The sequence below is a fragment of the Sturnira hondurensis genome, unplaced genomic scaffold (genome assembly GCF_014824575.4).
Source record: "Sturnira hondurensis isolate 20B ecotype Veracruz unplaced genomic scaffold, ASM1482457v3 Scaffold0004136, whole genome shotgun sequence".
Taxonomy (NCBI): Eukaryota; Metazoa; Chordata; class Mammalia; order Chiroptera; family Phyllostomidae; genus Sturnira; species Sturnira hondurensis.
This window is the reverse complement of record NW_028076767.1, coordinates 18499686-18513472: the sequence shown is the minus strand read 5'-3', so window position 1 is coordinate 18513472 and position 13787 is coordinate 18499686. Positions and strand designations below refer to the sequence as shown.

Sequence of the window (13787 nt, the reverse complement as noted above, 5' to 3'; positions counted from 1 at the left end):
CCAACTGGAGACCTGGCTGGCAACCCTGGCATGTGCCTGAACTTGAGCTGAACTGGTGACCTTTTGGTTGCATTACTACGCCCAACCCACTGAGCCACACTGGTCAGAGCTAAAAGAAGGTTGTTACTTTGAGATTCATACAAAAGTACTTCCAGATAAAGTTATTCGCTGTCTGGGATCAGGGTGGGGTGGGGTAGATAGGAGGTTATAGAGCAAACAATTACCACAAGCTGATAACTGCTGGAGCAGGGTAATGGGTTCACAGTTCATTCTACTGTTCTTTCACGTACACTGAGATTTTCCACAATGGAAAAAAAACTGCCCTGACCAATGGATTTGCTTTCCTTTTTGTTAACTTTAAAATTTTTTTCTTTTTATTTTTTTGCTTATTTTATTTTTTCCATCACCATTTCTTGAAAATTTTAATTATAGTAAAAAACCCACACAATATAAAATGTACCCTCTTAACCATTTCTAAGTGTACAGTTCAGTAGTGGTAACTACCATATTTTGCTGTGTATAATGCACACTATTTTGCCCCAATTTTTAAAAAGATTTTATTTATTTATTTATTTATTTATTTATTTATTTTTAAGACTTTAAAAATTTATTTATCTTTAGAGAGGAAGGAAAAGAGAGAGGGAGAGAAATATCCATGTATAGTTGCCTCTTATGCATCCCCTGCTGGGACCTGGCCTGCAACCCAGGCATGTGCCCTGACTGGGAATCGAACCGTGATCGTCTGGTTCACAGGCCCGCGCTCAATCCACTAAGCTACACTAGCCAGGGCTAAAGGTTTTATTTATTTATAGACATAGGGGGCCCTGGCTGGTGTGGCTCAGTGGATTGAGCGTGGGCCTGCAGATCACACGATCACAGTTCGATTCCCGGTCAGGGCACATGCCTGGGTTGTAGGCCAGTTCCCAGCAGGGGACTCATGAGAGGCAACCATACATTGATATTTCTCTCCTTCTCTCCTTCCCTTCCGCTCTAAAGATAAATAAATAAAATCTTAAAAAAAAAGATGCCTAAATAACTTGATTTCCCTTCCTCATGTATAATACCTTAAAAAAAAATATATATATATATATAGACATAGGGGAATGGAGGGAGAAAGAGAGGGAGAGAAACATCAACATGTGGCTGTCCCCCACATGCTCCACACTGGGGAACCTGGCCTGCAACCCAGGTATGTGCCCTGACTGGGAATCAAACCGGTGACCCTTTGTTTTGCATTGCAGTGCTCAATCCACTGAGCCATACCAGCCAGGGCTATTTTGCCCACATTTTTGAGGGAAAAATAAGGATGCTCATTATACATGGTATAATAATTATATACCATGGGTATAACAATCCTGTGTATAATGTGCACAGAAACATGGGTGCACATTATGCATGGCAGCGCATGAATACATGGAAAAATACAGTATATCCACATCATTGTACAATAGATACCCAGAACTTTTTCATCTTGACAAACAGAAACTCTATACCTATCAAATAACAGTTCCCTACTCCCCCCTCATCAGGCCCTGGAAGCCATTATTCTGCTTCAAGGTTCACTCATGTGACAGCAAGTGACAAGATCTCCTTTTTTTTAAAGAATAAATAATACCCCATTGTATGCACATATCATATTTTCTCTATCCACTCACCTGCCCATAAACATCTGGGCTGCTCCCACCCCTTGGCTATTGTGAATTATGCTGTAGTGAACATGGGCGTGTGTGATGACTTTTCATTGTAATTAGACTGCCATTCAGCTGGGTAGAGAACCACAGTAAAGCCTATATTTAAAAGAGGGAGGTGGCCTAGAATAATGAAAAAGATTCAGACACACGTGGGACTGAAACGCAGCCCCACCATTCCTAGTTCTAGGACTCCGTGCAAGTTCACCTCTGAGTCTATTCCCTCCTCTGTGCAGCAGAAACCCAATACCCACACTTCGGCGCTGTGCCGATCAGACTAAGACAAGCATTACAGTGCCTGGCCCACAGGAGGTGCTTCTGCCCTGACTCCGCTTACAGGAGAAAAAAAAATCCCGGACTTGGAGAGGGAAGTGACACGGCACACTGAGTTAATAAGTGGCAAAGTAAGCAGAAACCTTGTCTAACTGGCTCCAAAGTTCATGGCCTTTTCTTCTGCACCAGCGTGTCCTAAATGTCAGTCATGGGGTTGTCTCTTCAGTTGTCGTCGTGGTCTTGCACCACCTGCACTGTTATTTACGTGAGGTTTTTCTGGAAAGCTACTTTCTTTTAACACAAATTTATTTTTAAAAAGTAAATCTATATCCCTAATAGGAATGGAAAATTGGTTATCATTTGTTGCAAATAGAAGATAACTGTGAAAATAAATATAAGGACACAACAAAGTCACTAACTTCTAGCTAGATACTGCAGCTTCCGTAAAGCTGAGATCTAATCTCTCTTGGTTAGAAAGCCAGCTTAGCAAGTGTTAAGAAACAGACTGGAACTAAACAAATATTCTCCCTGACACAGTCAGAAGAATCAAAGGAATTAAAAGGAAACAACTCTTACCATGTCATTCAATATAACTTAGGGTGTTGTGTCTGGATGTCCCCTAAAATCTCCTCTCCCACCTGGTTTAGCTCTGCAGATTCTAACCACAACCAGATCCCCAAAATCAAAATCCCAGTTTATCAGAATCCCTGGAGCCGTGACTGGTGTGGCTCAGTGGGTTGGGCCTCAACCCCCAAACCCAGAGATCGCTGGTTTGATTCCCCATCAAGCCACATGCCTGGGTTGTAGGCTAGCCCCCCGTTGGGGGCCGGTGAGAAGCAACCAATGAATGTTTCTCTCCCTCTCTTCCCCTCTCTCTAAAAATAAATAAATAAAATTGCTCTTGGAAAAAAATACTTAAAATGTCAATTAAAATAAATACTTTTTTAAAAAACCCTGGAGATCTGTGTGTGCAGTAATGCTGAGAAACTCTGTCTAGAAGAAATTCTGTCTACATATGCCACTTCTACAGTAAACAGTTTCCAAAGATGACCAAGCAGAATTCCCTACAAATCACAGAATTTGTCAGTAATATAATGAGTTAAATACTTTAAAAAAAGCCCTCTCCAAAAGTTGACCAGAACCATCCCAGTTCACTGTCCAATTCCATAATGATATGCTTGTTCTCACAGCTCCCACAGTGCCCGGCACCAAGAATGCACATACAGTACTTCTGGTTAATGTCACCAACCAACGAACGGCCTGTTCAGAGAACGACGGGCTTACATGTGAACGGCCCACGTTCTGGGGTGCACGCACGGGGCATGCTGGATCAGAAGAAGAACACTTTAAGGAGAAGCAACAAGAAGGCTGAGAAAAACGAATGAAAGATACTTCTTATGAATTATAGCTCAATAAAGCTGTGTTTTCAAAGATACTTTTAGAAGATTCAAATCAAATTTTAAGAAGGAAAATGCACAGTTCTTCATGAGAACTTTTTAAAATTCCAACTTTTCCCAAATGATTTACTTAGACTTGTTCTCTTCTGAGGTTGAGAGGGAAGCAAAGATGTTCACTAAGGCACCCCGTGATTACAAAAAGCTGGAAACGACTTTATGCCCAATACCAGGGAAAGTTTACTAGTTCACAAGGACTAAACATGAGGACATGGGAAATGGTTATCCAATGTTAAGTAAATGTTCACAAGGCAAAAACGGAAGCTACACTTTGAGTGCCTTTACCTAAAAATAGACCTTCATGTGAACAAGCAAGCTGAATCTGAGTTAGGACACCATTTTCACAGATAATCCTCCCCACAAAACCGTAATGACACCTGCCTTTCCAACCTTAGGCACCCCTTTACTAAAGCAGTGTATTTAAGCACTACACTAACACAGGGTATTTAAGGTATTTAAGGGGGCTGCCTTCATAATTAAAATTTTTTAACAATTAATGGATCTAGTTTAAAGAAATCATCAGAAATGTAGACAAAGGTTTATGCAAAGATAATTATCACGATATTCTCTGTAGCATCATTTGTTACACTTAAATACTGAAAATAGACCAAATGACAGCAAAAGGCGAAATAAGAACTGCACATCCATGAGATAAAATTTATTTAGGAATACATTTGCCTTTGGCCAGCAAGATGTTATCGGTGGTTATTTCTGGGCAGTGGGGCTTAAAGTGAATCTTATTTAATCTTTTCAGAATTTTCTTCAAAGGAAGTTCATTGTTTTAATGATCAGGAAAAAATTATATTAAAAAATGCTGGCAATTGAAGAAACAAGGGAAAACACTATGTGTTTCTTAGACTAGATTCTGGCTTGTTATCGCAGATCTTGCAAAACCAGTGTTTCCACCAAGAACTATCTTCTTGAGGTTATCTTAAGTAACTTGAGCTGATATTTTATCTTACCTGGATGGAATCTTTTATGGTTTACTAGCTAGATTTTTTTTTTTTTGCTTAGGCTATTGAAATGTCATATAAAGTAACAACTACTGCAATCCATTAAGCTGCTGGAGCCTGTGCTAAGAGCTTTTAGTTTCTGTTTATGTCACCCACAGAAGCCCTAAAGCCAGCCCTTCCCGAAACCACTGTTGAAGGTGGTGTGAAGGACTCCCTGGTAGATAAGACAGTCGAGTCTCAACTCCCAATAATCTATTACAATTTCTCTTAATAGGACCCACTTCCATGTACATGTGACTCGGATGTTCAAATACGACAGAACACAAGCGCTGCAAATACCTCGCCAAAAGCTTTAAGAAGAAAACCACACCTGCCACAATGATTACTGGGGCTCTCTAATGTGAACTATGATTTAGGCAAATCAGCATGCTAGAGAGCTCTGCCTGTGCGTGAAGAGCTCAAGGTGTCACCATGATTAACTGAACCTTAAACTCTAACATCCCAAGCTCCAATGCAGATGTGTGATGATGAAAAGATGAACTGCCTGTGATGAACTCAGACTGCCAAGAAATATGCTCTAGAAGCCTCACCCTTGAAGGGCTGGGAGAAAGCCCAGCATGAAGTCACCAAGGAAGATGACGGTATTACCCAATTCAAAGCTCAGTCTTTTAAGAAAGGCTAGAAGAACTTGGAAGACTGGCCCATGTCCAGATTTCGCATATATAGAGCCGAGGGCCAGAGAGGTTGAGTTACGCGCCCCAGATCACACAGCAAGTGGCCGAACTGCCATTCAATTTCACACCTCCACCCATTCCCCTGCCTTTTCACACCAGAATTTCCTGGATGGCATAGGACTTGACCAAGACATCTTTCTAAGACTCTGAGGAGATACGGAGATGATAAATGGCCCAAACAAGGAGCTCACAGGGCAGAGAGGGAAAAGCAAAGCACCTAAGTCTTTTGCAGTTAGTCAGCAGATGGTATAGGGCTGTAGCCTCTCTCTCCTTACCCAACGTAGATACCATCACCAGAACCGAGAAACGGTTCAGGGCTGAAAGACTCAGAAGACAAGCCCACAGCTCCTGCCTGCTTCAGCGGTTTCTGCCCCGAGTGAGATTGCTAAGATGTGTGACAGGCAGCGCATCTTACAAACTGGGCATGTTTGTTGCCTATCAGTCAATACCTGACACCTAGAGTTACATTAAAATAGTTCAAGAGTTTTTCCCCTGATTTCTTCCTTCTTCGAAGTCACTTTTTTAAATCAGCATTTGTTATCCAATCCTGACTGGTGTGGTTCAGCGGGTTGGGCACTGTCCCACAAACCAGAAGGTCACTGATTTGATTCCAGGTCGGGGTACATGCCTGGGTTGCGGGCCAGATTCCCAGCTTGGGGCGTGTGAGAGGCAACTAATTGATGTCTCTCTCATACATCGATGTTTTTCTCCCTTTCTCCCTCCTCCCTCTCTAAAAAGAAATAAAGTCTTTTTAAATTTTTAAAAAATTGTTGTTCAAGCCCTGGCTGGTGTAGCTCAGTGGATTGAGTGCGGGCCTGCGAACCAGATGATTGCGGTTCGATTCCCAGTCAGGGCACATGCCTGGGTTGCAGGCCAGTTTCCGGCAGGAGCCAGTTCCCTGCAGGGGATGCACGAGAAGCAACCATACATTGATGTTTCCTTCCTCTCTCCTCCCTTCCCCTCCAAAGATAAATAAATTAAAAAAAATTTTTTAAAAATTGTTGTTCAGGTACAGTTTTCTGTCTTTTCCTCCCATCCCAGCCCACCCCCTGAGAAATGAAATCTTTTCAAATTTTGTTACCCACGTACAGAAGAGAAAGGCCTTTGACAAAATATCAGAAATGTATTGCCCACCTGAAAAACAGATGAACAAGTGAGTGGCAGAAAGAATAATGGACTTGGGGCCAGCAGATCTGGGGAAGTTATTTGACTTCTCTGTACCTCCACTCTCCCCTTCCGGAAAGGGGGGACCATAATACTACCACGTTACAGGGCTGCAGTGAGGACTAAAGGAAACACAGTGCTTAGAACAGTGCTTGAGTCAATAAATGTTACCTATTCCTATTACTTTTATCATCATTATCACTGGCAAGTCCTAGTTTGTTTGTTTTTTTAAGATTTATTTATTTTTAGAGAGGGGCAGGGAGAAAGAGAGGGAGAGAAACATTAATGTGTGGTGCCTCTCACATGGCCCCCAGTGGGCACCTGGCCCAAACCCCAGGCGTGTGCCCCGACTGGGAATCGAACCAGCGACCCTTTGGTTCACAGCCCGCACTTAATCCACTGAGCCAGCGCCCTAGTTTTGCTACTTATTACCAAGCAAGTGCATCGGAAGCTTTAATGCACACAGGAAACACTCGAAGGGGAGGTCTTAGTAAAATGCGGACTGGTTTATTAGATCCAGGCTTAGCTTCTGCATTTCAGATAAGCATCCAGGGGACAGGGGTGTCTCTGTCATGCAGAGCACTTTGAGAGCAGTAAAGATTTACTTACCCCAGCACCTAGTAGGCACTTAATACTATTGATAAAAATGAATAACCTTTTAGCATCTCAATGTTTCATCTGTAAACTGAGGATAATACACAGTCCATATGATCCCAAGTGACTGAACATTATTAGTAAATGAGAAAGCAGATGGAAGAGCATTCTAAATTGCAAACAAAGCTGCACAAGTAGAATTATTAGTCTTACAACTCACAATGTTGAAATTACAATATTGTAAAGCCTAAAGTTACACATGGAAGTATTAGCATGTATGAAAAGAAAGCTTGAATTCCCTTGCTCCATTCAAAACTCCTTTAGGAACTCTGGCAGAACACAACGGCTTTTCCCAAAGCCGCTCCCAAACCAAGAGCTCTGAAACTTGAGAAATGCCACACGATGGCCAGGGAAAGAACCGCTTTGGCAGGGAGAGTGCGGCCACTGAGGCACTGACAGTGAGCTTCGCTTGCAATTCTCTCCCAGAGCTGGCCAGCCTCCTCTCAGCCTTCATCAGCCAAGATCTGGAGTCAGCACAGCAACGCCAACAGCACAAGGCAGATGGACGCTGGCCTGGCACCGCCCACGCCTGCCACTCCACAAGCTGGCAAAGAGCTAGACTGTGAGAGAAGAAGGGCTTACGGATGTCCAAGGTGGAGGCTTCAATGCAAAGCACCTGGCTGCCTTCCTGCAATGTAATCCAGGATTTCCTCCCTGCAGACAAAAGGATATGATGTTTGTACCTTGTGCCTCTCCTCCTAGGAGTTCAGAGTGTATCACAGCAAAGTCTTCCTCACGGGGCACCTTACCAAAAAGTCCTGTCATCATTTTAGAGGCAGATGGCACCACTCCCATCTACCTAATTGCTCGAGCCAAACACCCAGGAGTCATCCTTGATTTCTTCAGCTCATCACTCCAAGCCACCATCCTGTCTCCAAAATACACCCACTTATGCCATCTCCACTGCCACCACCCTAGGAGGCCACCAACCTTGCTTCCTAACTACTCTCCTGGCTGCCATTCTTATGACCCTTAAAAGTCACTGGCCACATAGAGGCCAAAGCTATTGGTTTTTTTAAAACAAAAAATAGATGTCACTCCCCTTCTTAAAGCCTTCAGTGGCTTCCATTGCTTTTCCTCTAGCCTACGGGGCCCCAGCCCCGCACTAGCCCACCTCCTCATTCTCCGGGATGTGCCCCCTGCTCACCTGCTCCCACTACTCTGAGCCTTCTTTCAGCTCCCAGAACTTACCAAGCTTGTTCCCAATTCAGAATCTTTAACCTTGCTGTTCTTTCCGCTACCTTTTCAAATGGTTGGGCCCTTCCTGGCAGTAAACCTCAGCCAACGTGTCACCACCTTAGAGAGGCTTCCTCTGACCACCCGATTAAAATAGCAGCCCCCCAACTTCTTTGAGAAGTTGCTCTCTATGACATCGCTGTTGTATTGTTTTCACAGTACCTATTCCTGTCCAAAGGGCCTCGTTCATTATCTGGCTTCTTTTTCTGTTGCCCCTGCTAGAATGTAGGCTGCACGAGAGCAAAGACTTCATCTATCTTGCTACCATCACATCCCCAGGCTAACACAGGGCCTGACACGCGCCAGGTGCTCAGCAAATGTTGAGTAAGTGAAACTGAGGCAGCGCAGGGGCAGGAGTACTGACCTTGAAGTCTAAAGACCTGGATTATAGTGTGAAATGGATCACTTTTTAGCAGCATGTCTTTTCTTACTTTCTTTTTAAAGATGTGTGTTATGTATTTACTTATTTGTTAGAGAGATGGGGAAGGGAGGGAGAAAGAGAGGGAAAGAAACATCAGTGCGTGAGAGAAAACATGGATCAGTTGCCTCTCACGTGCTCCCAACTGGCGACTAGCCTGAAACCCAGGCATGTGGCCTGATGGGGAATCAAATCGGCAGCCTTTCGGTTCACAGGCCAGCACTCCATCCACTGAGCCACACCAGGCAGGGCAGCATTCTTTTCTTACCTCCTGTCCTTTGACTGTGAAATGGGGATCTCAATCTGCACCTTATCCTCCTTGCTGGGTTACTGATAAGACCAAACGAGTAAAGGTATGTTCAAGCATTTTTGTAAACCATTAGGCACCATAAACAGAGCATTGGATTTATTTTTTTAATCCTCACCCACGGGTATGTTTTTATTGATTTTAGAGAGGGGAAGCAGGGGTAGAGAGAGAAAAAGAGAGATACATCAATGTGAGAGAAACATTGATCAGTTGCCTCCAGTACGTGCCCTGACCAGGATCGAACCTGCAACCTTTTGCTGTAGGGGACAACACTCCATCCCACAGAGCCACTCAGCCAGGGCAGCAGAGTATTTTGTTATTAACCAGCACAGGAGAAGGCTCTTTCTTAGGGGCTCATACATCAGTGGATAAAATGGCTTAGAGAGGAAACTGAGGCTTCTAATCCAGGCACCCAACAGAAGCCCAGGGACACAAGGGTCTGAATCGGCTTTACTCTGCAGTCAGGGCAAGTACAAGAGGTGAAGTCACTTAAAGAAGTCAGATGGCCCAGAGTGGTGTGGCTCGCTGGCTTGGGTGTCGTCCTACAAAGTGAAAGATCACCAGTTTAATTCCTGGACAGAGCACATGCCTGGGTTAGGCCCAGTCCCTGGTTGGGCCCGGTGTACAAGAAGCAGCTGACCAGTATTTCTCTTTCATGTCAATGTGTCTCACCCTCACTTTCTCCCTCCATTCGCCTCTCTCTAAAAATCAATAAATAAAACCTTTAAAATGAAAAGGAAGTCAAATCATTTCAAATGCTAGTCATTTGCAAATTAAGCTCTGAGGTCACTGAAGGATAAGGAGGTGGGGCTGATCTCCACATCCTCCGCAGTGCTTGGCACAGAGGGATCCAGTAAACACTGACTGCATTGGAAGTCAAGCTACAATCCAGGATGGCAGTCTACAACACCTGTTACCTTCTCTGCAACTCCAACCCAGCACGGGATGGCAGGTTTCTGGGACAACCCTGTAATAAAACTGACATTTGTATAACGCCCGGACAGCCACTGTTTCAAGCTTGTGGCGACCTTGTGAGGCTGACCAGAGCTGGTATTTAATTTTTTCATTCACCAATCATAAATAGAATATACAGGTACTACATTAAGCCTACGTAACAACAGCTAACATTTACCAAAATTGCCAGGCATGTCACCTGTATTAGACTCAAATACATTCCTCCAATAGCCCTACAGGGTGGATACGATCATTCCCATTGTACAGATAAGGACACTGCAGCACAAGGAGGTGAGGTCAGTCGCTCCGTGGCACACAGCTTGGAAGTGGCAGTGCCGAGGTCTGAACCCAGGCAGCCTGATGCTATGCTTGAAACCACAGCATGCAACTGGAATTGCGGAACAGCACAAAAGGGCCTCCAGATATCATTTAGCTTGCTCCTCTCATGAAAGAGGAGGAGCCTGAGGGACAGAGAAGGCCGCTTTTAAATGTTCCAGCTCTTTCTGAGGTTCACTCTTTGGATGGTACCTATGTAAATGAAACTTTAGGTAAGATCTCATTTCTCTGACACTGACTGGCAAGCCTCTAGCCATAGTAGTCAGAGTAACAAAAGGATACTTGTGTGTGGCTGGGTAATAGCTACTGTTGAGAAATTAGAGACATCGGGGTACAGGGGAGGAAATATAGGATTTACCTGGAAACGTGTCCTGCTCCATCATTCAACAGGTATAAGATTCTTAGGCAAGTCTCTCACTTTTCTGAGCCTCAGTTTCCTCATCTGTGAAATGGAAATAACATCACCACCTACCTGGCAAAGTCTATGTGAAGATTAAATAAGATAGTTTACCTGAAAAGTTCGTAATCATACTTGTAAATAGGTATTACATGTGAAGCACTTTCCAAAAGACATAAGATAGCCTTTTTCTTCTGGAAGAGTCAACAAGACCCAAGTAGAAAATAAGACCATAACCATGGCCATCTACAAGGACTTAACCTCCCCACATCAGGGCTACTTGCGGAAGTCCTCATCACCTTCCTTGCTCTGAGCAGAATGGAGAAGTAAAACTGGGAATGGGGGATGTCAACAACGGTGGGAGGGATACCCACATGAGCTGGCACTCTATAAATCCAACTCTTACCTGTCTCAAAGTCATCACCTGGAAGCCTTGCCCAAACCAACCCACATGCCTCCTAATAGCTTGCTGAGCACTATGTCTCACTGGATTCCCACAGTGGTTCATTAACACATTTTACAGATAAGAGGCTCAGAGAATAACTTGCCCAAGGCCACGCAATTACTAAGTGGAAATACAGAGTGTCAAACTCAGACACTCAGCCTTCAAACTAGATTGTTGGCCCAAATGCTAGGGTGTCCTAAGAATTCTCCCTCTCCCCATTTAGGGCACTTTCAACATGCACACCTCAACATATTAACCACTCTGAGTAGCAGGTGTTAGGAAATCCTTGGCCAAACAGGTCAACTGAGGCCACAGAGCAGAAGGGGACTTGCCCAAGGTCATGGAGTGTGCTGGGGCAGCGGCAAGGTTCGGACCACAGGCTTTCGCTTCCCGGTCTCCCTTCGAAGCTGGGTCCGTAACCACAGCCCCAGATCCCCAGGTACACTCCGAGCCCTCGCTGTGGGGTCTGGCAGCACCTCTAGCCGGGGAAGGAGGGGCGCGGCCGCCCAGACAGCGGGAAGATGCCCGGGAGGCAGAGCAGAGGATGCTCCCGCTCTGGGAGTAGCGAAGCCAGGCGGCAGCGCCAGCGCGAGCCTCTGGGAATATCCCAGGCGGTAGGACGGGCCGGCCCTGCCCCGCGGGCTCCTGGGCTCCTCAGCGACTCACCTGCGGCGGCAACCGAAAGTGGGTGGTGGTGGCGGCGGGGAACGGCAGCGAATCCCGGGCTCAGCCATTCCCGGCTGCCCCGGATGGGGAGAGACCACGGCCGCTCACTTCCTTAGCAACCCGGCTCGGCGACCCACTTCCTTAGCAACCAGCGTCAATTTCAATAACTTTATTGAGATACAAACAGTGGACAGGAAAAGCGTGTGGGGCGGGCTGAGTATTGGCTCCTAGAAGGTGCTCGACACGCCTTGGTCTTTCATTCATTTAGGAATGAATGAAAAGACCTTAGCAGGACACGTGTGAGGAGAGAGTGATATGACTTGATTTCCCCGGTGCCTCAGTTTCCCAATCTGTAAAATGGAATGTACTTCCCTGGTCCACGCACATGACTTCAGCCGCAGTTCGACCTTCCCTAAAGTGCATTCACATCAATTACCCGACTTAGGTCTCAACGGCTACCGAGATCCCATTTAGGGTCCACCCAGTCAGTCATGCCAAAAACTTAGGAATCATTCTTGTTCCTTCCCTCTCCCTCACCCCCACATCGAATCAGTCAGCATAGTGTCAGCATACCCCTTAGTTTACCTCTCAAATATTACTCCTGTCTACCCACCTTTTCCATCGGCAGTGCCACCACACCAGGCCAGGCTGGCTCCCCTCACCTCTAGGCTGCCTGCAATATCTGCCAATTCTTGCCCTGGACAGGTCGCTTTTTCTCTCCGAGCCTCAGTTTCTTCATCCACAAATTAGGCATGAGTCCTGCTGGATGACCTCACAGAAATCTCGTGGAAGAGTTGATAATGTAGTGAAATAGAGTGGAATGTAGGAAAACAGCCATGTGGGAGCAACACAGCAATTACACTGAAGGGCAACTGAAGATTCCTTGTGGGGGTTGGGGAGTGTGGGCTCAGGGAGCCACAGCTCCCCGATCTGGGTTTGGGCCTCAACTCTGCCACTCATGGCTGTGGGGTCTTAGGCAAGACACTTGCTTTCTCACAGACAGTGAGTCTTACTGGGCCCAAGAAGCACAGTGTGGTTTCAAAGTTCATGAACTTAAGAGACAGTCAAATTTGGATTTGCGATCCAACTCTGTCTTTTATCAGCCATGTGTGATCTCTTGACCTTTTGGCTTTTTCCAAGGAGCACTGAAAGGAATCCAGACACGATCAGGCACATTCAGGGTGGTTTTGTCTGTAGACCGAGAGTAAAGAAATTCAAATGCACATTTCTGACTAGTAGGAAAGTGTGGTCAGGGGACAAAAAGAGAGAGAGCACATGGGTGTGTGAAGGGGACAGATATTCCACAGGTGTAAGGTGGTGGCCTAGGGTAAGGAGACCAAGAGGGAGGCCACGGGAGAGTGGAAAATCACGGGAGGAGCACCATGGAACGCCTACAGTGAGTTCCATTACGATCACTGATTATGAAGGTACCATTAGCATCCCCACCCTGCAGATGGGAAAACTGCCCAAGGCTACGTCATTACTACTTGAATCTAGGGCCCACACTGTCACCTCTGCCTACCGTCAAGTGGCCCCGGTTCAGTCTCTTCATCTCTCTCAACTGCTCTGCAAATTTTAGGTGTGTCTCTAGAGCAGGAAGACAGGGGGGAAAAAATCTCTTCTCCATCTCTCATCTCTCCAGAGGCTCTCAGTCTCATGAGGAGGAGACACAAGCTCACAACTTTGGCTTGAGGTGAGGCCTGTGGGAACATGTTCAGCACATCACTGACTGGTGGCAAACATAATTTTTGGTTGTCACTGTCCCTGTCCACAACTCTCTGGTAGCTCCCCATGAGCCAGAGGCACAGGCTGGAGGCCCCTCCTGCTCACACAGGCCTGCCTCTTAGTTGGCTGTGTGGTACTTCCCTTTTCTCCCTGCCTGGGCTCCATGAGCTTGCCAGACTCCCTGTGCCTTTGTAGCAGGGGGTCTCCTCACCTGGAATGCCCCCTCTCCCTGGACTCCTCTCTCCACCCATACATGACACATCTCTGTTCATCACCCCCATCCAAAAGCCAGACCCTGCAGACTTCCTCTGTCAGCCAACTGAGTTCTATCTGTATGTTCTGGCGCCTAAGGGGACAGTGTGACCTGCACTTATATCAATTAA

General features: G+C 45.7%; 1 protein-coding gene across 6 annotated transcripts in view; it reads right to left on the bottom strand.

The window, feature by feature from the left end:
• The window catches only part of KIF3B (kinesin family member 3B), a 43180-nt gene extending 31387 nt beyond the window's left edge, over window positions 1-11793 (bottom strand). The window contains exons 1-4 of one of the 6 annotated variants that reach the window (XM_037043844.1): window positions 11680-11793; window positions 10530-10613; window positions 8843-8904; window positions 7503-7574 (exon numbers count right to left, since the gene is read on the bottom strand). The gene's annotated coding sequence lies outside the window, so the exon portion shown is untranslated. Of the gene's footprint in view, window positions 1-1655; window positions 1901-7502; window positions 7575-8842; window positions 8905-10529; window positions 10614-11679 lie in introns of those variants that run through there. The other 5 variants (XM_037043845.1, XM_037043846.1, XM_037043843.1 and 2 more) reach the window with 5 other exon arrangements.
• Between the last annotated feature and the right edge of the window lie 1994 nt (window positions 11794-13787).